General features: G+C 42.9%; 26 non-coding genes across 26 annotated transcripts; all 26 read right to left on the bottom strand.

Annotated features, from left to right (window-relative positions):
• Positions 1-131: 131 nt before the first annotated feature.
• Positions 132-204, bottom strand: trnav-aac (transfer RNA valine (anticodon AAC)). The gene has a single exon. It is a non-coding gene; the product is annotated as a tRNA-Val (tRNA).
• Positions 205-643: 439 nt separating this feature from the next.
• trnav-aac (transfer RNA valine (anticodon AAC)) lies at positions 644-716 on the bottom strand. Its single transcript has one exon. It is a non-coding gene; the product is annotated as a tRNA-Val (tRNA).
• A 637-nt stretch (positions 717-1,353) lies between these two features.
• Positions 1,354-1,426, bottom strand: trnav-aac (transfer RNA valine (anticodon AAC)). The gene has a single exon. It is a non-coding gene; the product is annotated as a tRNA-Val (tRNA).
• Positions 1,427-1,865: 439 nt separating this feature from the next.
• trnav-aac (transfer RNA valine (anticodon AAC)) lies at positions 1,866-1,938 on the bottom strand. The gene has a single exon. It is a non-coding gene; the product is annotated as a tRNA-Val (tRNA).
• Positions 1,939-2,377: 439 nt separating this feature from the next.
• On the bottom strand, positions 2,378-2,451 carry trnav-uac (transfer RNA valine (anticodon UAC)). Its single transcript has one exon. It is a non-coding gene; the product is annotated as a tRNA-Val (tRNA).
• A 438-nt stretch (positions 2,452-2,889) lies between these two features.
• trnav-aac (transfer RNA valine (anticodon AAC)) lies at positions 2,890-2,962 on the bottom strand. Its single transcript has one exon. It is a non-coding gene; the product is annotated as a tRNA-Val (tRNA).
• A 439-nt stretch (positions 2,963-3,401) lies between these two features.
• Positions 3,402-3,474, bottom strand: trnav-aac (transfer RNA valine (anticodon AAC)). The gene has a single exon. It is a non-coding gene; the product is annotated as a tRNA-Val (tRNA).
• Positions 3,475-3,913: 439 nt separating this feature from the next.
• Positions 3,914-3,986, bottom strand: trnav-aac (transfer RNA valine (anticodon AAC)). The gene has a single exon. It is a non-coding gene; the product is annotated as a tRNA-Val (tRNA).
• A 637-nt stretch (positions 3,987-4,623) lies between these two features.
• On the bottom strand, positions 4,624-4,696 carry trnav-aac (transfer RNA valine (anticodon AAC)). Its single transcript has one exon. It is a non-coding gene; the product is annotated as a tRNA-Val (tRNA).
• Positions 4,697-5,135: 439 nt separating this feature from the next.
• Positions 5,136-5,209, bottom strand: trnav-uac (transfer RNA valine (anticodon UAC)). The gene has a single exon. It is a non-coding gene; the product is annotated as a tRNA-Val (tRNA).
• Positions 5,210-5,647: 438 nt separating this feature from the next.
• trnaf-aaa (transfer RNA phenylalanine (anticodon AAA)) lies at positions 5,648-5,720 on the bottom strand. Its single transcript has one exon. It is a non-coding gene; the product is annotated as a tRNA-Phe (tRNA).
• Positions 5,721-6,159: 439 nt separating this feature from the next.
• Positions 6,160-6,232, bottom strand: trnav-aac (transfer RNA valine (anticodon AAC)). Its single transcript has one exon. It is a non-coding gene; the product is annotated as a tRNA-Val (tRNA).
• Positions 6,233-7,183: 951 nt separating this feature from the next.
• Positions 7,184-7,256, bottom strand: trnav-aac (transfer RNA valine (anticodon AAC)). The gene has a single exon. It is a non-coding gene; the product is annotated as a tRNA-Val (tRNA).
• Positions 7,257-7,893: 637 nt separating this feature from the next.
• Positions 7,894-7,966, bottom strand: trnav-aac (transfer RNA valine (anticodon AAC)). The gene has a single exon. It is a non-coding gene; the product is annotated as a tRNA-Val (tRNA).
• A 637-nt stretch (positions 7,967-8,603) lies between these two features.
• trnav-aac (transfer RNA valine (anticodon AAC)) lies at positions 8,604-8,676 on the bottom strand. Its single transcript has one exon. It is a non-coding gene; the product is annotated as a tRNA-Val (tRNA).
• Positions 8,677-9,115: 439 nt separating this feature from the next.
• On the bottom strand, positions 9,116-9,188 carry trnav-aac (transfer RNA valine (anticodon AAC)). Its single transcript has one exon. It is a non-coding gene; the product is annotated as a tRNA-Val (tRNA).
• A 439-nt stretch (positions 9,189-9,627) lies between these two features.
• trnav-uac (transfer RNA valine (anticodon UAC)) lies at positions 9,628-9,701 on the bottom strand. The gene has a single exon. It is a non-coding gene; the product is annotated as a tRNA-Val (tRNA).
• Positions 9,702-10,139: 438 nt separating this feature from the next.
• On the bottom strand, positions 10,140-10,212 carry trnav-aac (transfer RNA valine (anticodon AAC)). Its single transcript has one exon. It is a non-coding gene; the product is annotated as a tRNA-Val (tRNA).
• Positions 10,213-10,849: 637 nt separating this feature from the next.
• Positions 10,850-10,922, bottom strand: trnav-aac (transfer RNA valine (anticodon AAC)). Its single transcript has one exon. It is a non-coding gene; the product is annotated as a tRNA-Val (tRNA).
• Positions 10,923-11,361: 439 nt separating this feature from the next.
• On the bottom strand, positions 11,362-11,434 carry trnav-aac (transfer RNA valine (anticodon AAC)). The gene has a single exon. It is a non-coding gene; the product is annotated as a tRNA-Val (tRNA).
• Positions 11,435-11,873: 439 nt separating this feature from the next.
• On the bottom strand, positions 11,874-11,946 carry trnav-aac (transfer RNA valine (anticodon AAC)). Its single transcript has one exon. It is a non-coding gene; the product is annotated as a tRNA-Val (tRNA).
• Positions 11,947-12,385: 439 nt separating this feature from the next.
• trnav-aac (transfer RNA valine (anticodon AAC)) lies at positions 12,386-12,458 on the bottom strand. The gene has a single exon. It is a non-coding gene; the product is annotated as a tRNA-Val (tRNA).
• A 439-nt stretch (positions 12,459-12,897) lies between these two features.
• On the bottom strand, positions 12,898-12,970 carry trnav-aac (transfer RNA valine (anticodon AAC)). Its single transcript has one exon. It is a non-coding gene; the product is annotated as a tRNA-Val (tRNA).
• A 1,147-nt stretch (positions 12,971-14,117) lies between these two features.
• Positions 14,118-14,190, bottom strand: trnav-aac (transfer RNA valine (anticodon AAC)). Its single transcript has one exon. It is a non-coding gene; the product is annotated as a tRNA-Val (tRNA).
• Positions 14,191-17,183: 2,993 nt separating this feature from the next.
• Positions 17,184-17,256, bottom strand: trnav-aac (transfer RNA valine (anticodon AAC)). The gene has a single exon. It is a non-coding gene; the product is annotated as a tRNA-Val (tRNA).
• A 439-nt stretch (positions 17,257-17,695) lies between these two features.
• Positions 17,696-17,768, bottom strand: trnav-aac (transfer RNA valine (anticodon AAC)). Its single transcript has one exon. It is a non-coding gene; the product is annotated as a tRNA-Val (tRNA).
• Positions 17,769-20,927: the final 3,159 nt, after the last annotated feature.

The following is a 20,927-nucleotide window of genomic DNA, read 5'->3' as shown; positions in this document are numbered from 1 at the left end:
CATTCCTGTATCGATCACATGAGACTGAGAGCTCACTTTGAGGATCTAAAGGGAAGAGCTCCCCGATAGCCTTTACACGGGCAACAAACCACTAAACAGCAGTGGTGTGTTTGTAATTCTATCAAGAAGCATGTTTCTGCCTGGTATCGAACCAGAGACCTTTCGCGTGTTAGGCAAACGTGATGACCACTACACTACAGAAACCTTGCTTGCCTGAATGGGCACATCTCTCGTGGGCGTTTCCTCATACAATCAGAGCATGGAAGTCATCATGTCAACAATGGCTAAGCAGTAGGTCTACTCTGCTTTAAGACAAAACATTCACATCCAAACACCAAATGTTCACATCATTCGATCCCTTTATAACACAAACGTCTACAAATCAACCGAGTAGCATGAGTTTTCTACGTTGGGAGACAACATGACAAAGCACTAGGTACGTTTCCACTGAGTTTCATTTTGTTTGAACTGATTGCATTAGTACTGCTATCAAGGTACATGGCGATTTAGAACATTCCTGTATCGATCACATGAGACTGAGAGCTCACTTTGAGGATCTAAAGGGAAGAGCTCCCCGATAGCCTTTACACTGGCAACAAACCACTAAACAGCAGTGGTGTGTTTGTAATTCTATCAAGAAGTATGTTTCTGCCTGGTATCGAACCAGGGACCTTTCGCATGTTAGGCGAACGTGATGACCACTACACTACAGAAACCTTGCTTGTCTGAATGGGCACATCTCTCGTGGGCGTTTCCTCATACAATCAGAGCATGGAAGTCATCATGTCAACAATGGCTAAGCAGTAGGTCTACTCTGCTTTAAGACAAAATATTCACATCCAAACACCAAATGTTGACATCATTCGATCCCTTTATAACACAAACGTCTACAAATCAACCGAGTAGCATGAGTTTTCTACGTTGGGAGACAACATGACAAAGCACTAGGTACGTTTCCACTGAGTTTCATTTTGATTGAACCAATCAACACTGGCTAAGCAGTAGGTCTACTCTGCTTTAAGACAAAACATTCACATCCAAACACCAAATGTTGACATCATTCGATCCCTTTATAACACAAACGTCTACAAATCAACCGAGTAGCATCAGTTTTCTACGTTGGGAGACAACATGACAAAGCACTAGGTACGTTTCCACTGAGTTTAATTTTGATTGAACCGATTGCATTAGTACTGCTTTCAAGGTACATGGCGATTTAGAACATTCCTGTATTGATCACATGAGACTGAGAGCTCACTTTGAGGATCTAAAGGGAAGAGCTCCCCGATAGCCTTTACACTGGCAACAAACCACTAAACAGCAGTGGTGTGTTTGTAATTCTATCAAGAAGCATGTTTCTGCCTGGTATCGATCCAGGGACCTTTCGCGTGTTAGGCGAACGTGATGACCACTACACTACAGAAACCTTGCTTGTCTGAATGGGCACATCTCTTGTGGGCGTTTCCTCATACAATCAGAGCATGGAAGTCATCATGTCAACAATGGCTAAGCAGTAGGTCTACTCTGCTTTAAGACAAAACATTCACATCCAAACACCAAATGTTGACATCATTCGATCCCTTTATAACACAAACGTCTACAAATCAACCGAGTAGCATGTGTTTTCTACGTTGGGAGACAACATGACAAAGCACTAGGTACGTTTCCACTGAGTTTCATTTTGTTTGAACTGATTGCATTAGTACTGCTATCAAGGTACATGGCGATTTAGAACATTCCTGTATCGATCACATGAGACTGAGAGCTCACTTTGAGGATCTAAAGGGAAGAGCTCCCCGATAGCCTTTACACTGGCAACAAACCACTAAACAGCAGTGGTGTGTTTGTAATTCTATCAAGAAGCATGTTTCTGCCTGGTATCGAACCAGGGACCTTTCGCGTGTTAGGCAAACGTGATGACCACTACACTACAGAAACCTTGCTTGCCTGAATGGGCACATCTCTCGTGGGCGTTTCCTCATACAATCAGAGCATGGAAGTCATCATGTCAACAATGGCTAAGCAGTAGGTCTACTCTGCTTTAAGACAAAACATTCACATCCAAACACCAAATGTTCACATCATTCGATCCCTTTATAACACAAACGTCTACAAATCAACCGAGTAGCATGAGTTTTCTACGTTGGGAGACAACATGACAAAGCACTAGGTACGTTTCCACTGAGTTTCATTTTGTTTGAACTGATTGCATTAGTACTGCTATCAAGGTACATGTCGATTTAGAACATTCCTGTATCGATCACATGAGACTGAGAGCTCACTTTGAGGATCTAAAGGGAAGAGCTCCCCGATAGCCTTTACACTAGCAACAAACCACTAAACAGCAGTGGTGTGTTTGTAATTCTATTAAGAAGCATGATACTGCCTGGTATCGAACCAGGGACCTTTCGCGTGTAAGGCGAACGTGATGACCACTACACTACAGAAACCTTGCTTGTCTGAATGGGCACATCTTTCGTGGGCATTTCCTCATACAATCAGAGCATGGAAGTCATCATGTCAACAATGGCTAAGCAGTAGGTCTACTCTGCTTTAAGACAAAACATTCACATCCAAACACCAAATGTTGACATCATTCGATCCCTTTATAACACAAACGTCTACAAATCAACCGAGTAGCATGAGTTTTCTATGTTGGGAGACAACATGACAAAGCACTAGGTACGTTTCCACTGAGTTTCATTTTGATTGAACCGATTGCATTAGTACTGCTTTCAAGGTACATGGCGATTTAGAACATTCCTGTATCGATCACATGAGACTGAGAGCTCACTTTGAGGATCTAAAGGGAAGAGCTCCCCGATAGCCTTTACACGGGCAACAAACCACTAAACAGCAGTGGTGTGTTTGTAATTCTATCAAGAAGCATGTTTCTGCCTGGTATCGAACCAGAGACCTTTCGCGTGTTAGGCAAACGTGATGACCACTACACTACAGAAACCTTGCTTGCCTGAATGGGCACATCTCTCGTGGGCGTTTCCTCATACAATCAGAGCATGGAAGTCATCATGTCAACAATGGCTAAGCAGTAGGTCTACTCTGCTTTAAGACAAAACATTCACATCCAAACACCAAATGTTGACATCATTCGATCCCTTTATAACACAAACGTCTACAAATCAACCGAGCAGCATGAGTTTTCTACGTTGGGAGACAACATGACAAAGCACTAGGTACGTTTCCACTGAGTTTCATTTTGTTTGAACTGATTGCATTAGTACTGCTATCAAGGTACATGGCGATTTAGAACATTCCTGTATCGATCACATGAGACTGAGAGCTCACTTTGAGGATCTAAAGGGAAGAGCTCCCCGATAGCCTTTACACTGGCAACAAACCACTAAACAGCAGTGGTGTGTTTGTAATTCTATCAAGAAGAATGTTTCTGCCTGGTATCGAACCAGGGACCTTTCGCGTGTTAGGCGAACGTGATGACCACTACACTACAGAAACCTTGCTTGTCTGAATGGGCACATCTCTCGTGGGCGTTTCCTCATACAATCAGAGCATGAAAGTCATCATGTCAACAATGGCTAAGCAGTAGGTCTACTCTGCTTTAAGACAAAACATTCACATCCAAACACCAAATGTTGACATCATTCGATCCCTTTATAACACAAACGTCTACAAATCAACCGAGTAGCATGAGTTTTCTACGTTGGGAGACAACATGACAAAGCACTACGTACGTTTCCACTGAGTTTCATTTTGTTTGAACTGATTGCATTAGTACTGCTATCAAGGTACATGGCGATTTAGAACATTCCTGTATCGATCACATGAGACTGAGAGCTCACTTTGAGGATCTAAACGGAAGAGCTCCGCGATAGCCTTTACACTGGCAACAAACCACTAAACAGCAGTGGTGTGTTTGTAATTCTATCAAGCAGCATGTTTCTGCCTGGTATCGAACCAGGGACCTTCCGCGTGTTAGGCGAACGTGATGACCACTACACTACAGAAACCTTAGCTGTCTGAATGGGCACATCTCTCGTGGGCGTTTCCTCATACAATCAGAGCATGGAAGTCATCATGTCAACAATGGCTAAGCAGTAGGTCTACTCTGCTTTAAGACAAAACATTCACATCCAAACACCAAATGTTGACATCATTCGATCCCTTTATAACACAAACGTCTACAAATCAACCGAGTAGCATGAGTTTTCTACGTTGGGAGACAACATGACAAAGCACTAGGTACGTTTCCACTGAGTTTCATTTTGATTGAACCAATCAACACTGGCTAAGCAGTAGGTCTACTCTGCTTTAAGACAAAACATTCACATCCAAACACCAAATGTTGACATCATTTGATCCCTTTATAACACAAACGTCTACAAATCAACCAAGTAGCATGAGTTTTCTACGTTGGGAGACAACATGACAAAGCACTAGGTACGTTTTCACTGAGTTTCATTTTGATTGAACCGATTGCATTAGTACTGCTATCAAGGTACATGGCGATTTAGAACATTCCTGTATCGATCACATGAGACTGAGAGCTCACTTTGAGGATCTAAAGGGAAGAGCTCCCCGATAGCCTTTACACTGGCAACAAAACACTAAACAGCAGTGGTGTGTTTGTAATTCTATCAAGAAGCATGTTTCTGCCTGGTATCGAACCAAGGACCTTTTGCATGTTAGGCGAACGTGATGACCACTACACTACAGAAACCTTGACTGTCTGAATGGGCACATCTCTCGTGGGCGTTTCCTCATACAAGCAGAGCATGGAAGTCATCATGTCAACAATGGCTAAGCAGTAGGTCTACTCTGCTTTAAGACAAAACATTCACATCCAAACACCAAATGTTGATATCATTCGATCCCTTTATAACACAAACGTCTACAAATCAACCGAGTAGCATGAGTTTTCTACGTTGGGAGACAACATGACAAAGCACTAGGTACGTTTCCACTGAGTTTCATTTTGTTTGAACTGATTGCATTAGTACTGCTATCAAGGTACATGTCGATTTAGAACATTCCTGTATCGATCACATGAGACTGAGAGCTCACTTTGAGGATCTAAAGGGAAGAGCTCCCCGATAGCCTTTACACTAGCAACAAACCACTAAACAGCAGTGGTGTGTTTGTAATTCTATTAAGAAGCATGATACTGCCTGGTATCGAACCAGGGACCTTTCGCGTGTAAGGCGAACGTGATGACCACTACACTACAGAAACCTTGCTTGTCTGAATGGGCACATCTTTCGTGGGCATTTCCTCATACAATCAGAGCATGGAAGTCATCATGTCAACAATGGCTAAGCAGTAGGTCTACTCTGCTTTAAGACAAAACATTCACATCCAAACACCAAATGTTGACATCATTCGATCCCTTTATAACACAAACGTCTACAAATCAACCGAGTAGCATGAGTTTTCTACGTTGGGAGACAACATGACAAAGCACTAGGTACGTTTCCACTGAGTTTCATTTTGATTGAACCGATTGCATTAGTACTGCTTTCAAGGTACATGGCGATTTAGAACATTCCTGTATCGATCACATGAGACTGAGAGCTCACTTTGAGGATCTAAAGGGAAGAGCTCCCCGATAGCCTTTACACTGGCAACAAACCACTAAACAGCAGTGGTGTGTTTGTAATTCTATCAAGAAGCATGTTTCTGCCTGGTATCGAACCAGAGACCTTTCGCGTTTTAGGCAAACGTGATGACCACTACACTACAGAAACCTTGCTTGCCTGAATGGGCACATCTCTCGTGGGCGTTTCCTCATACAATCAGAGCATGGAAGTCATCATGTCAACAATGGCTAAGCAGTAGGTCTACTCTGCTTTAAGACAAAACATTCACATCCAAACACCAAATGTTCACATCATTCGATCCCTTTATAACGCAAACGTCTACAAATCAACCGAGTAGCATGAGTTTTCTACGTTGGGAGACAACATGACAAAGCACTAGGTACGTTTCCACTGAGTTTCATTTTGTTTGAACTGATTGCATTAGTACTGCTATCAAGGTACATGGCGATTTAGAACATTCCTGTATCGATCACATGAGAATGAGAGCTCACTTTGAGGATCTAAAGGGAAGAGCTCCCCGATAGCCTTTACACTGGCAACAAACCACTAAACAGCAGTGGTGTGTTTGTAATTCTATCAAGAAGCATGTTTCTGCCTGGTATCGAACCAGGGACCTTCCGCGTGTTAGGCGAACGCGATGACCACTACACTACAGAAACCTTACCTGTCTGAATGGGCACATCTCTCGTGGGCGTTTCCTCATACAAGCAGAGCATGGAAGTCATCATGTCAACAATGGCTAAGCAGTAGGTCTACTCTGCTTTAAGACAAAACATTCACATCCAAACACCAAATGTTGACATCATTCGATCCCTTTATAACACAAACGTCTACAAATCAACCGAGCAGCATGAGTTTTCTACGTTGGGAGACAACATGACAAAGCACTAGGTACGTTTCCACTGAGTTTCATTTTGTTTGAACTGATTGCATTAGTACTGTTATCAAGGTACATGGCGATTTAGAACATTCCTGTATCGATCACATGAGACTGAGAGCTCACTTTGAGGATCTAAAGGGAAGAGCTCCCCGATAGCCTTTACACTGGCAACAAACCACTAAACAGCAGTGGTGTGTTTGTAATTCTATCAAGAAGAATGTTTCTGCCTGGTATCGAACCAGGGACCTTTCGCGTGTTAGGCATACGTGATGACCACTACACTACAGAAACCTTGCTTGTCTGAATGGGCACATCTCTCGTGGGCGTTTCCTCATACAATCAGAGCATGAAAGTCATCATGTCAACAATGGCTAAGCAGTAGGTCTACTCTGCTTTAAGACAAAACATTCACATCCAAACACCAAATGTTGACATCATTCGATCCCTTTATAACACAAACGTCTACAAATCAACCGAGTAGCATGAATTTTCTACGTTGGGAGACAACATGACAAAGCACTACGTACGTTTCCACTGAGTTTCATTTTGTTTGAACTGATTGCATTAGTACTGCTATCAAGGTACATGGCGATTTAGAACATTCCTGTATCGATCACATGAGACTGAGAGCTCACTTTGAGGATCTAAATGGAAGAGCTCCGCGATAGCCTTTACACTGGCAACAAACCACTAAACAGCAGTGGTGTGTTTGTAATTCTATCAAGCAGCATGTTTCTGCCTGGTATCGAACCAGGGACCTTTTGCATGTTAGGCGAACGTGATGACCACTACACTACAGAAACCTTGCTTGTCTGAATGGGCACATCTCTCGTGGGCGTTTCCTCATACAATCAGAGCATGGAAGTCATCATGTCAACAATGGCTAAGCGGTAGGTCTACTCTGCTTTAAGACAAAACATTCACATCCAAACACCAAATGTTGACTTCATTCGATCCCTTTATAACACAAACATCTACAAATCAACCGAGTAGCATGAGTTTTCTACGTTGGGAGACAACATGACAAAGCACTAGGTACGTTTCCACTGAGTTTCATTTTGATTGAACCGATCAACACTGGCTAAGCAGTAGGTCTACTCTGCTTTAAGACAAAACATTCACATCCAAACACCAAATGTTGACATCATTCGATCCCTTTATAACACAAACGTCTACAAATCAACCGAATAGCATGAGTTTTCTACGTTGGGAGACAACATGACAAAGCACTAGGTACGTTTCCACTGAGTTTCATTTTGATTGAACCGATTGCATTAGTACTCCTATCAAGGTACATGGCGATTTAGAACATTCCTGTATCGATCACATGAGACTGAGAGCTCACTTTGAGGATCTAAAGGGAAGAGCTCCCCGATAGCCTTTACACTGGCAACAAACCACTAAACAGCAGTGGTGTGCTTGTAATTCTATCAAGAAGCATGTTTCTGCCTGGTATCGAACCATGGACCTTTCGCATGTTAGGCGAACGTAATGACCACTACACTACAGAAACCTTGCTTGTCTGAATGGGCACATCTCTCGTGGGCGTTTCCTCATACAATCAGAGCATGGAAGTCATCATGTCAACAATGGCTAAGCGGTAGGTCTACTCTGCTTTAAGACAAAACATTCACATCCAAACACCAAATGTTGACTTCATTCGATACCTTTATAACACAAACGTCTACAAATCAACCAAGTAGCATGAGTTTTCTACGTTGGGAGACAACATGACAAAGCACTAGGTACGTTTCCACTGAGTTTCATTTTGATTGAACCGATCAACACTGGCTAAGCAGTAGGTCTACTCTGCTTTAAGACAAAACAATCACATCCAAACACCAAATGTTGACATCATTCGATCCCTTTATAACACAAACGTCTACAAATCAACCGAGTAGCATGAGTTTTCTACATTGGGAGACAACATGACAAAGCACTAGGTACGTTTTCACTGAGTTTCATTTTGATTGAACCGATTGCATTAGTACTGCTATCAAGGTACATGGCGATTTAGAACATTCCTGTATCGATCACATGAGACTGAGAGCTCACTTTGAGGATCTAAAGGGAAGAGCTCCCCGATAGCCTTTACACTGGCAACAAAACACTAAACAGCAGTGGTGTGTTTGTAATTCTATCAAGAAGCATGTTTCTGCCTGGTATCGAACCAAGGACCTTTCGCATGTTAGGCGAACGTGATGACCACTACACTACAGAAACCTTGACTGTCTGAATGGGCACATCTCTCGTGGGCGTTTCCTCATACAAGCAGAGCATGGAAGTCATCATGTCAACAATGGCTAAGCAGTAGGTCTACTCTGCTTTAAGACAAAACATTCACATCCAAACACCAAATGTTGACATCATTCGATCCCTTTATAACACAAACGTCTACAAATCAACCGAGGAGCATGAGTTTTCTACGTTGGGAGACAACATGACAAAGCACTAGGTACGTTTCCACTGAGTTTCATTTTGTTTGAACTGATTGCATTAGTACTGCTATCAAGGTACATGGCGATTTAGAACATTCCTGTATCGATCACATGAGACTGAGAGCTCACTTTGAGGATCTAAAGGGAAGAGCTCCCCGATAGCCTTTACACTGGCAACAAACCACTAAACAGCAGTGGTGTGTTTGTAATTCTATCAAGAAGCATGTTTCTGCCTGGTGTCGAACCAGGGACCTTTCGCGTGTTAGACGAACGTGATGACCACTACACTACAGAAACCTTGCTTGTCTGAATGGGCACATCTCTCGTGGGCGTTTCCTCATACAATCAGAGCATGAAAGTCATCATGTCAACAATGGCTAAGCAGTAGGTCTACTCTGCTTTAAGACAAAACATTCACATCCAAACACCAAATGTTGATATCATTCGATCCCTTTATAACACAAACGTCTACAAATCAACCGAGTAGCATGAGTTTTCTACGTTGGGAGACAACATGACAAAGCACTAGGTACGTTTCCACTGAGTTTCATTTTGTTTGAACTGATTGCATTAGTACTGCTATCAAGGTACATGTCGATTTAGAACATTCCTGTATCGATCACATGAGACTGAGAGCTCACTTTGAGGATCTAAAGGGAAGAGCTCCCCGATAGCCTTTACACTGGCAACAAACCACTAAACAGCAGTGGTGTGTTTGTAATTCTATTAAGAAGCATGATTCTGCCTGGTATCGAACCAGGGACCTTTCGCGTGTAAGGCGAACGTGATGACCACTACACTACAGAAACCTTGCTTGTCTGAATGGGCACATCTTTCGTGGGCATTTCCTCATACAATCAGAGCATGGAAGTCATCATGTCAACAATGGCTAAGCAGTAGGTCTACTCTGCTTTAAGACAAAACATTCACATCCAAACACCAAATGTTGACATCATTCGATCCCTTTATAACACAAACGTCTACAAATCAACCGAGTAGCATGAGTTTTCTACGTTGGGAGACAACATGACAAAGCACTAGGTACGTTTCCACTGAGTTTCATTTTGATTGAACCGATTGCATTAGTACTGCTTTCAAGGTACATGGCGATTTAGAACATTCCTGTATCGATCACATGAGACTGAGAGCTCACTTTGAGGATCTAAAGGGAAGAGCTCCCCGATAGCCTTTACACTGGCAACAAACCACTAAACAGCAGTGGTGTGTTTGTAATTCTATCAAGAAGCATGTTTCTGCCTGGTATCGAACCAGGGACCTTTCGCGTGTTAGGCAAACGTGATGACCACTACACTACAGAAACCTTGCTTGCCTGAATGGGCACATCTCTCGTGGGCGTTTCCTCATACAATCAGAGCATGGAAGTCATCATGTCAACAATGGCTAAGCAGTAGGTCTACTCTGCTTTAAGACAAAACATTCACATCCAAACACCAAATGTTCACATCATTCGATCCCTTTATAACACAAACGTCTACAAATCAACCGAGTAGCATGAGTTTTCTACGTTGGGAGACAACATGACAAAGCACTAGGTACGTTTCCACTGAGTTTCATTTTGATTGAACCGATCAACACTGGCTAAGCAGTAGGTCTACTCTGCTTTAAGACAAAACAATCACATCCAAACACCAAATGTTGACATCATTCGATCCCTTTATAACACAAACGTCTACAAATCAACCGAGTAGCATGAGTTTTCTACATTGGGAGACAACATGACAAAGCACTAGGTACGTTTTCACTGAGTTTCATTTTGATTGAACCGATTGCATTAGTACTGCTATCAAGGTACATGGCGATTTAGAACATTCCTGTATCGATCACATGAGACTGAGAGCTCACTTTGAGGATCTAAAGGGAAGAGCTCCCCGATAGCCTTTACACTGGCAACAAAACACTAAACAGCAGTGGTGTGTTTGTAATTCTATCAAGAAGCATGTTTCTGCCTGGTATCGAACCAAGGACCTTTCGCATGTTAGGCGAACGTGATGACCACTACACTACAGAAACCTTGACTGTCTGAATGGGCACATCTCTCGTGGGCGTTTCCTCATACAAGCAGAGCATGGAAGTCATCATGTCAACAATGGCTAAGCAGTAGGTCTACTCTGCTTTAAGACAAAACATTCACATCCAAACACCAAATGTTGACATCATTCGATCCCTTTATAACACAAACGTCTACAAATCAACCGAGGAGCATGAGTTTTCTACGTTGGGAGACAACATGACAAAGCACTAGGTACGTTTCCACTGAGTTTCATTTTGTTTGAACTGATTGCATTAGTACTGCTATCAAGGTACATGGCGATTTAGAACATTCCTGTATCGATCACATGAGACTGAGAGCTCACTTTGAGGATCTAAAGGGAAGAGCTCCCCGATAGCCTTTACACTGGCAACAAACCACTAAACAGCAGTGGTGTGTTTGTAATTCTATCAAGAAGCATGTTTCTGCCTGGTGTCGAACCAGGGACCTTTCGCGTGTTAGGCAAACGTGATGACCACTACACTACAGAAACCTTGCTTGCCTGAATGGGCACATCTCTCGTGGGCGTTTCCTCATACAATCAGAGCATGGAAGTCATCATGTCAACAATGGCTAAGCAGTAGGTCTACTCTGCTTTAAGACAAAACATTCACATCCAAACACCAAATGTTCACATCATTCGATCCCTTTATAACACAAACGTCTACAAATCAACCGAGTAGCATGAGTTTTCTACGTTGGGAGACAACATGACAAAGCACTAGGTACGTTTCCACTGAGTTTCATTTTGTTTGAACTGATTGCATTAGTACTGCTATCAAGGTACATGGCGATTTAGAACATTCCTGTATCGATCACATGAGAATGAGAGCTCACTTTGAGGATCTAAAGGGAAGAGCTCCCCGATAGCCTTTACACTGGCAACAAACCACTAAACAGCAGTGGTGTGTTTGTAATTCTATCAAGAAGCATGTTTCTGCCTGGTATCGAACCAGGGACCTTCCGCGTGTTAGGCGAACGTGATGACCACTACACTACAGAAACCTTACCTGTCTGAATGGGCACATCTCTCGTGGGCGTTTCCTCATACAAGCAGAGCATGGAAGTCATCATGTCAACAATGGCTAAGCAGTAGGTCTACTCTGCTTTAAGACAAAACATTCACATCCAAACACCAAATGTTGACATCATTCGATCCCTTTATAACACAAACGTCTACAAATCAACCGAGCAGCATGAGTTTTCTACGTTGGGAGACAACATGACAAAGCACTAGGTACGTTTCCACTGAGTTTCATTTTGTTTGAACTGATTGCATTAGTACTGCTATCAAGGTACATGGCGATTTAGAACATTCCTGTATCGATCACATGAGACTGAGAGCTCACTTTGAGGATCTAAAGGGAAGAGCTCCCCGATAGCCTTTACACTGGCAACAAACCACTAAACAGCAGTGGTGTGTTTGTAATTCTATCAAGAAGAATGTTTCTGCCTGGTATCGAACCAGGGACCTTTCGCGTGTTAGGCGAACGTGATGACTACTACACTACAGAAACCTTGCTTGTCTGAATGGGCACATCTCTCGTGGGCGTTTCCTCATACAATCAGAGCATGAAAGTCATCATGTCAACAATGGCTAAGCAGTAGGTCTACTCTGCTTTAAGACAAAACATTCACATCCAAACACCAAATGTTGACATCATTCGATCCCTTTATAACACAAACGTCTACAAATCAACCGAGTAGCATGAGTTTTCTACGTTGGGAGACAACATGACAAAGCACTACGTACGTTTCCACTGAGTTTCATTTTGTTTGAACTGATTGCATTAGTACTGCTATCAAGGTACATGGCGATTTAGAACATTCCTGTATCGATCACATGAGACTGAGAGCTCACTTTGAGGATCTAAAGGGAAGAGCTCCGCGATAGCCTTTACACTGGCAACAAACCACTAAACAGCAGTGGTGTGTTTGTAATTCTATCAAGCAGCATGTTTCTGCCTGGTATCGAACCAGGGACCTTTCGCATGTTAGGCGAACGTGATGACCACTACACTACAGAAACCTTGCTTGTCTAAATGGGCACATCTCTCGTGGGCGTTTCCTCATACAATCAGAGCATGGAAGTCATCATGTCAACAATGGCTAAGCGGTAGGTCTACTCTGCTTTAAGACAAAACATTCACATCCAAACACCAAATGTTGACTTCATTCGATCCCTTTATAACACAAACATCTACAAATCAACCGAGTAGCATGAGTTTTCTACGTTGGGAGACAACATGACAAAGCACTAGGTACGTTTCCACTGAGTTTCATTTTGATTGAACCGATCAACACTGGCTAAGCAGTAGGTCTACTCTGCTTTAAGACAAAACATTCACATCCAAACACCAAATGTTGATATCATTCGATACCTTTATAACACAAACGTCTACAAATCAACCGAGTAGCATGAGTTTTCTATGTTGGGAGACAACATGACAAAGCACTAGGTAAGTTTCCACTGAGTGTAATTTTGATTGAACCGGCTGCATTAGTACTGCTATCAAGGTACATGGCGATTTAGAACATTCCTGTATCGATCACATGAGACTGACAGCTCACTTTGAGGATCTAAAGGGAAGAGCTCCCCGATAGCCTTTACACTGGCAACAAACCACTAAACAGCAGTGGTGTTTGTCATTCTATCAAGAAGCATGTTTCTGCCTGGTATCGAACCAGGGACCTTTCGGGTGTGAGGCAAACATGATGACCACTACACTACAGAAACCTTGCTTGTCTGAATGGGCACATCTCTCGTGGGCATTTCCTCATACAATAAAAGCATGGAAGTCATCATGTCAACAATGGCTAAGCAGTTGGTCTACTCTGCTTTAAGACAAAACATTCACATCCAAACACCAAATGTTGACATCATTCGATACCTTTATAACACAAACGTCTACAAATCAACCGAGTAGCATGAGTTTTCTATGTTGGGAGACAACATGACAAAGCACTAGGTAAGTTTCCACGGAGTGTAATTTTGATTGAACCGATTGCATTTGTACTGCTATCAAGGTACATGGTGATTTAGAACATTCCTGTATCGATCACATGAGACTGAGAGCTCACTTTGAGGATCTAAAGGGAAGAGCTCCCCGATAGCCTTTACACTGGCAACAAACCACTAAACAGCAGTGGTGTGTTTGTAATTCTATCAAGAAGCATGTTTCTGCCTGGTATTGAACCAGGGACCTTTCGCGTGTTAGGCGAACGTGATGACCACTACACTACAGAAACCTTGCCAGTCTGAATGGGCATATCTCTCGTGGGCGTTTCCTCATACAATCAGAGCATGGAAGTCATCATGTCAACAATGGCTAAGCAGTTGGTCTACTCTGATTTAAGACAAAACATTCACATCCAAACACCAAATGTTGACATCATTCGATCCCTTTATAACACAAACGTCTACAAATCAACCGAGTAGCATGAGTTTTCTACGTTGGGAGACAACATGACAAAGCACTAGGTAAGTTTCCACGGAGTGTAATTTTGATTGAACCGGCTGCATTAGTACTGCTATCAAGGTACATGGCGATTTAGAACATTCCTGTATCGATCACATGAGACTGACAGCTCACTTTGAGGATCTAAAGGCAAGCGCTCCCCGATAGCCTTTACACTGGCAACAAACCACTAAACAGCAGTGGTGTTTGTCATTCTATCAAGAAGCATGTTTCTGCCTGGTATCGAACCAGGAACCTTTCGCGTGTGTGGCGAACGTGATGACCACTACACTACAGAATCCTTGCATGTCTGAATGGGCACATCTCTCGTAGGCGTTTCCTCATACAATCAGAGCATGGAAGTCATCATGTCAACAATGGCTAAGCAGTAGGTCTACTCTGCTTTAAGACAAAACATTCACATCCAAACACCAAATGTTGACATCATTCGATCCCTTTATAACACAAACGTCTACAAATCAACCGAGTAGCATGAGTTTTCTATGTTGGGAGACAACATGACAAAGCACTAGGTAAGTTTCCACTGAGTTTCATTTTGATTGAACTGGCTGCATTAGTACTGCTATCAAGGTACATGGCGATTTAGAACATTCCTGTATCGATCACATGAGACTGACAGCTCACTTTGAGGATCTAAAGGGAAGAGTTCGCCAATAGCCTTTACACTGGCAACAAACCACTAAACAGCAGTGGTGTGTATGTCATTCTATCAAGAAGCATGTTTCTGCCTGGTATCGAACTAGGGACCTTTCGCGTGTGAGGCGAACGTGATGACCACTACACTACAGAAACCTTGCATGTCTGAATGGGCACATCTCTCGTGGGCGTTTCCTCATACAATCAGAGCATGGAAGTCATCATGTCAACAATGGCTAAGCAGTAGGTCTACTCTGCTTTAAGACAAAACATTCACATCCAAACACCAAATGTTGACATCATTCGATCCCTTTATAACACAAACGTCTACAAATCAACCGAGTAGCATGAGTTTTCTACGTTGGGAGACAACATGACAAAGCACTAGGTAAGTTTCCACTGAGTTTCATTTTGATTGAACTGGCTGCATTAGTACTGCTATCAAGGTACATGGCGAATTAGAACATTGCTGTATCGATCACATGAGACTGACAGCTCACTTTGAGGATCTAAAGGGAAGAGCTCCCCGATAGCCTTTACACTGGCAACAAACCACTAAACAGCAGTGGTGTTTGTCATTCTATCAAGAAGCATGTTTCTGCCTGGTATCGAACCAGGAACCTTTCGCGTGTGTGGCGAACGTGATGACCACTACACTACAGAAACCTTGCATGTCTGAATGGGCACATCTCTCGTAGGCGTTTCCTCATACAATCAGAGCATGGAAGTCATCATGTCAACAATGGCTAAGCAGTAGGTCTACTCTGCTTTAAGACAAAACATTCACATCCAAACACCAAATGTTGACATCATTCGATCCCTTTATAACACAAACGTCTACAAATCAACCGAGTAGCATGAGTTTTCTATGTTGGGAGACAACATGACAAAGCACCAGGTAAGTTTCCACTGAGTTTCATTTTGATTGAACTGGCTGCATTAGTACTGCTATCAAGGTACATGGCGATTTAGAACATTCCTGTATCGATCACATGAGACTGACAGCTCACTTTGAGGATCTAAAGGAAAGAGTTCGCCGATAGCCTTTACACTGGCAACAAACCACTAAACAGCAGTGGTGTGTATGTCATTCTATCAAGAAGCATGTTTCTGCCTGGTATCGAACTAGGGACCTTTCGCGTGTGAGGCGAACGTGATGACCACTACACTACAGAAACCTTGCATGTCTGAATGGGCACATCTCTCGTGGGCGTTTCCTCATACAATCAGAGCATGGAAGTCATCATGTCAACAATGGCTAAGCAGTAGGTCTACTCTGCTTTAAGACAAAACATTCACATCCAAACACCAAATGTTGACATCATTCGATACCTTTATAACACAAACGTCTACAAATCAACCGAGTAGCATGAGTTTTCTATGTTGGGAGACAACATGACAAAGCACTAGGTAAGTTTCCACGGAGTGTAATTTTGATTGAACCGGCTGCATTAGTACTGCTATCAAGGTACATGGCGATTTAGAACATTCCTGTATCGATCACATGAGACTGACAGCTCACTTTGAGGATCTAAAGGCAAGCGCTCCCCGATAGCCTTTACACTGGCAACAAACCACTAAACAGCAGCGGTGTTTGTCATTCTATCAAGAAGCATGTTTCTGCCTGGTATCGAACCAGGGACCTTTCGGGTGTGAGGCAAACGTGATGACCACTACACTACAGAAACCTTGCTTGTCTGAATGGGCACATCTCTCGTGGGCGTTTCCTCATACAATCAGAGCATGGAAGTCATCATGTCAACAATGGCTAAGCAGTAGGTCTACTCTGCTTTAAGACAAAACATTCACATCCAAACACCAAATGTTCACATCATTCGATCCCTTTATAACACAAACGTCTACAAATCAACCGAGTAGCATGAGTTTTCTACGTTGGGAGACAACATGACAAAGCACTAGGTACGTTTCCACTGAGTTTCATTTTGTTTGAACTGATTGCATTAGTACTGCTATCAAGGTACATGGCGATTTAGAACATTCCTGTATCGATCACATGAGAATGAGAGCTCACTTTGAGGATCTAAAGGGAAGAGCTCCCCGATAGCCTTTACACTGGCAACAAACCACTAAACAGCAGTGGTTTGTTTGTAATTCTATCAAGAAGCATGTTTCTGCCTGGTATCGAACCAGGGACCTTCCGCGTGTTAGGCGAACGTGATGACCACTACACTACAGAAACCTTACCTGTCTGAATGGGCACATCTCTCGTGGGCGTTTCCTCATACAAGCAGAGCATGGAAGTCATCATGTCAACAATGGCTAAGCAGTAGGTCTACTCTGCTTTAAGACAAAACATTCACATCCAAACACCAAATGTTGACATCATTCGATCCCTTTATAACACAAACGTCTACAAATCAACCGAGCAGCATGAGTTTTCTACGTTGGGAGACAACATGACAAAGCACTAGGTACGTTTCCACTGAGTTTCATTTTGTTTGAACTGATTGCATTAGTACTGCTATCAAGGTACATGGCGATTTAGAACATTCCTGTATCGATCACATGAGAATGAGAGCTCACTTTGAGGATCTAAAGGGAAGAGCTCCCCGATAGCCTTTACACTGGCAACAAACCACTAAACAGCAGTGGTGTGTTTGTAATTCTATCAAGAAGCATGTTTCTGCCTGGTATCGAACCAGGGACCTTCCGCGTGTTAGGCGAACGTGATGACCACTACACTACAGAAACCTTACCTGTCTGAATGGGCACATCTCTCGTGGGCGTTTCCTCATACAAGCAGAGCATGGAAGTCATCATGTCAACAATGGCTAAGCAGTAGGTCTACTCTGCTTTAAGACAAAACATTCACATCCAAACACCAAATGTTGACATCATTCGATCCCTTTATAACACAAACGTCTACAAATCAACCGAGCAGCATGAGTTTTCTACGTTGGGAGACAACATGACAAAGCACTAGGTACGTTTCCACTGAGTTTCATTTTGTTTGAACTGATTGCATTAGTACTGCTATCAAGGTACATGGCGATTTAGAACATTCCTGTATCGATCACATGAGACTGACAGCTCACTTTGAGGATCTAAAGGCAAGCGCTCCCCGATAGCCTTTACACTGGCAACAAATCACTAAACAGCAGTGATGTTTGTCATTCTATCAAGAAGCATGTTTCTGCCTGGTATCGAACCAGGGACCTTTTGCGTGTGAGGCGAACGTGATGACCACTACACTACAGAAACCTTGCTTGTCTGAACGGGCACATCTCTCGTGGGCGTTTGCTCATTCTATCAGAGCATGGAAGTCATCACGTTAACAATGGCTAAGCAGTAGGTCTACTCTGCTTTAAGACAAAACATTCACATCCAAACACCAAATGTTGACATCATTCGATCCCTTTATAACACAAACGTCTACAAATCAACCGAGTAGCATGAGTTTTCTACGTTGGGAGACAACATGACAAAGCACTAGGTAAGTTTCCACTGAGTTTCATTTTGATTGAACTGGCTGCATTAGTACTGCTATCAAGGTACATGGCGAATTAGAACATTGCTGTATCGATCACATGAGACTGACAGCTCACTTTGAGGATCTAAAGGGAAGAGCTCCCCGATAGCCTTTACACTGGCAACAAACCACTAAACAGCAGTGGTGTTTGTCATTCTATCAAGAAGCATGTTTCTGCCTGGTATCGAACCAGGAACCTTTCGCGTGTGTGGCGAACGTGATGACCACTACACTACAGAATCCTTGCATGTCTGAATGGGCACATCTCTCGTAGGCGTTTCCTCATACAATCAGAGCATGGAAGTCATCATGTCAACAATGGCTAAGCAGTAGGTCTACTCTGCTTTAAGACAAAACATTCACATCCAAACACCAAATGTTGACATCATTCGATCCCTTTATAACACAAACGTCTACAAATCAACCGAGTAGCATGAGTTTTCTATGTTGGGAGACAACATGACAAAGCACTAGGTAAGTTTCCACTGAGTTTCATTTTGATTGAACTGGCTGCATTAGTACTGCTATCAAGGTACATGGCGATTTAGAACATTCCTGTATCGATCACATGAGACTGACAGCTCACTTTGAGGATCTAAAGGGAAGAGTTCGCCGATAGCCTTTACACTGGCAACAAACCACTAAACAGCAGTGGTGTGTATGTCATTCTATCAAGAAGCATGTTTCTGCCTGGTATCGAACTAGGGACCTTTCGCGTGTGAGGCGAACGTGATGACCACTACACTACAGAAACCTTGCATGTCTGAATGGGCACATCTCTCGTGGGCGTTTCCTCATACAATCAGAGCATGGAAGTCATCATGTCAACAATGGCTAAGCAGTAGGTCTACTCTGCTTTAAGACAAAACATTCACATCCAAACACCAAATGTTGACATCATTCGATCCCTTTATAACACAAACGTCTACAAATCAACCGAGTAGCATGAGTTTTCTACGTTGGGAGACAACATGACAAAGCACTAGGTAAGTTTCCACTGAGTTTCATTTTGATTGAACTGGCTGCATTAGTACTGCTATCAAGGTACATGGCGAATTAGAACATTGCTGTATCGATCACATGAGACTGACAGCTCACTTTGAGGATCTAAAGGGAAGAGCTCACCGATAGCCTTTACACTGGCAACAAACCACTAAACAGCAGTGGTGTTTGTCATTCTATCAAGAAGCATGTTTCTGCCTGGTATCGAACCAGGAACCTTTCGCGTGTGTGGCGAACGTGATGACCACTACACTACAGAAACCTTGCATGTCTGAATGGGCACATCTCTCGTAGGCGTTTCCTCATACAATCAGAGCATGGAAGTCATCATGTCAACAATGGCTAAGCAGTAGGTCTACTCTGCTTTAAGACAAAACATTCACATCCAAACACCAAATGTTGACATCATTCGATCCCTTTATAACACAAACGTCTACAAATCAACCGAGTAGCATGAGTTTTCTATGTTGGGAGACAACATGACAAAGCACCAGGTAAGTTTCCACTGAGTTTCATTTTGATTGAACTGGCTGCATTAGTACTGCTATCAAGGTACATGGCGATTTAGAACATTCCTGTATCGATCACATGAGACTGACAGCTCACTTTGAGGATCTAAAGGGAAGAGTTCGCCGATAGCCTTTACACTGGCAACAAACCACTAAACAGCAGTGGTGTGTATGTCATTCTATCAAGAAGCATGTTTCTGCCTGGTATCGAACTAGGGACCTTTCGCGTGTGAGGCGAACGTGATGACCACTACACTACAGAAACCTTGCATGTCTGAATGGGCACATCTCTCGTGGGCGTTTCCTCATACAATCAGAGCATGGAAGTCATCATGTCAACAATGGCTAAGCAGTAGGTCTACTCTGCTTTAAGACAAAACATTCACATCCAAACACCAAATGTTGACATCATTCGATACCTTTATAACACAAACGTCTACAAATCAACCGAGTAGCATGAGTTTTCTATGTTGGGAGACAACATGACAAAGCACTAGGTAAGTTTCCACGGAGTGTAATTTTGATTGAACCGGCTGCATTAGTACTGCTATCAAGGTACATGGCGATTTAGAACATTCCTGTATCGATCACATGAGACTGACAGCTCACTTTGAGGATCTAAAGGCAAGCGCTCCCCGATAGCCTTTACACTGGCAACAAACCACTAAACAGCAGTGGTGTTTGTCATTCTATCAAGAAGCATGTTTCTGCCTGGTATCGAACCAGGGACCTTTCGGGTGTGAGGCAAACGTGATGACCACTACACTACAGAAACCTTGCTTGTCTGAATGGGCACATCTCTCGTGGGCATTTCCTCATAAAATAAAAGCATGGAAGTGATCATGTCAACAATGGCTAAGCAGTAGGTCT

The sequence above is a fragment of the Brachyhypopomus gauderio genome, unplaced genomic scaffold, assembly GCF_052324685.1.
Source record: "Brachyhypopomus gauderio isolate BG-103 unplaced genomic scaffold, BGAUD_0.2 sc51, whole genome shotgun sequence".
In the NCBI taxonomy this organism is placed as follows: Eukaryota; Metazoa; Chordata; class Actinopteri; order Gymnotiformes; family Hypopomidae; genus Brachyhypopomus; species Brachyhypopomus gauderio.
The sequence above is the reverse complement of the archived record's forward strand: the minus strand, read 5'-3'. Positions and strand labels throughout refer to the sequence as shown.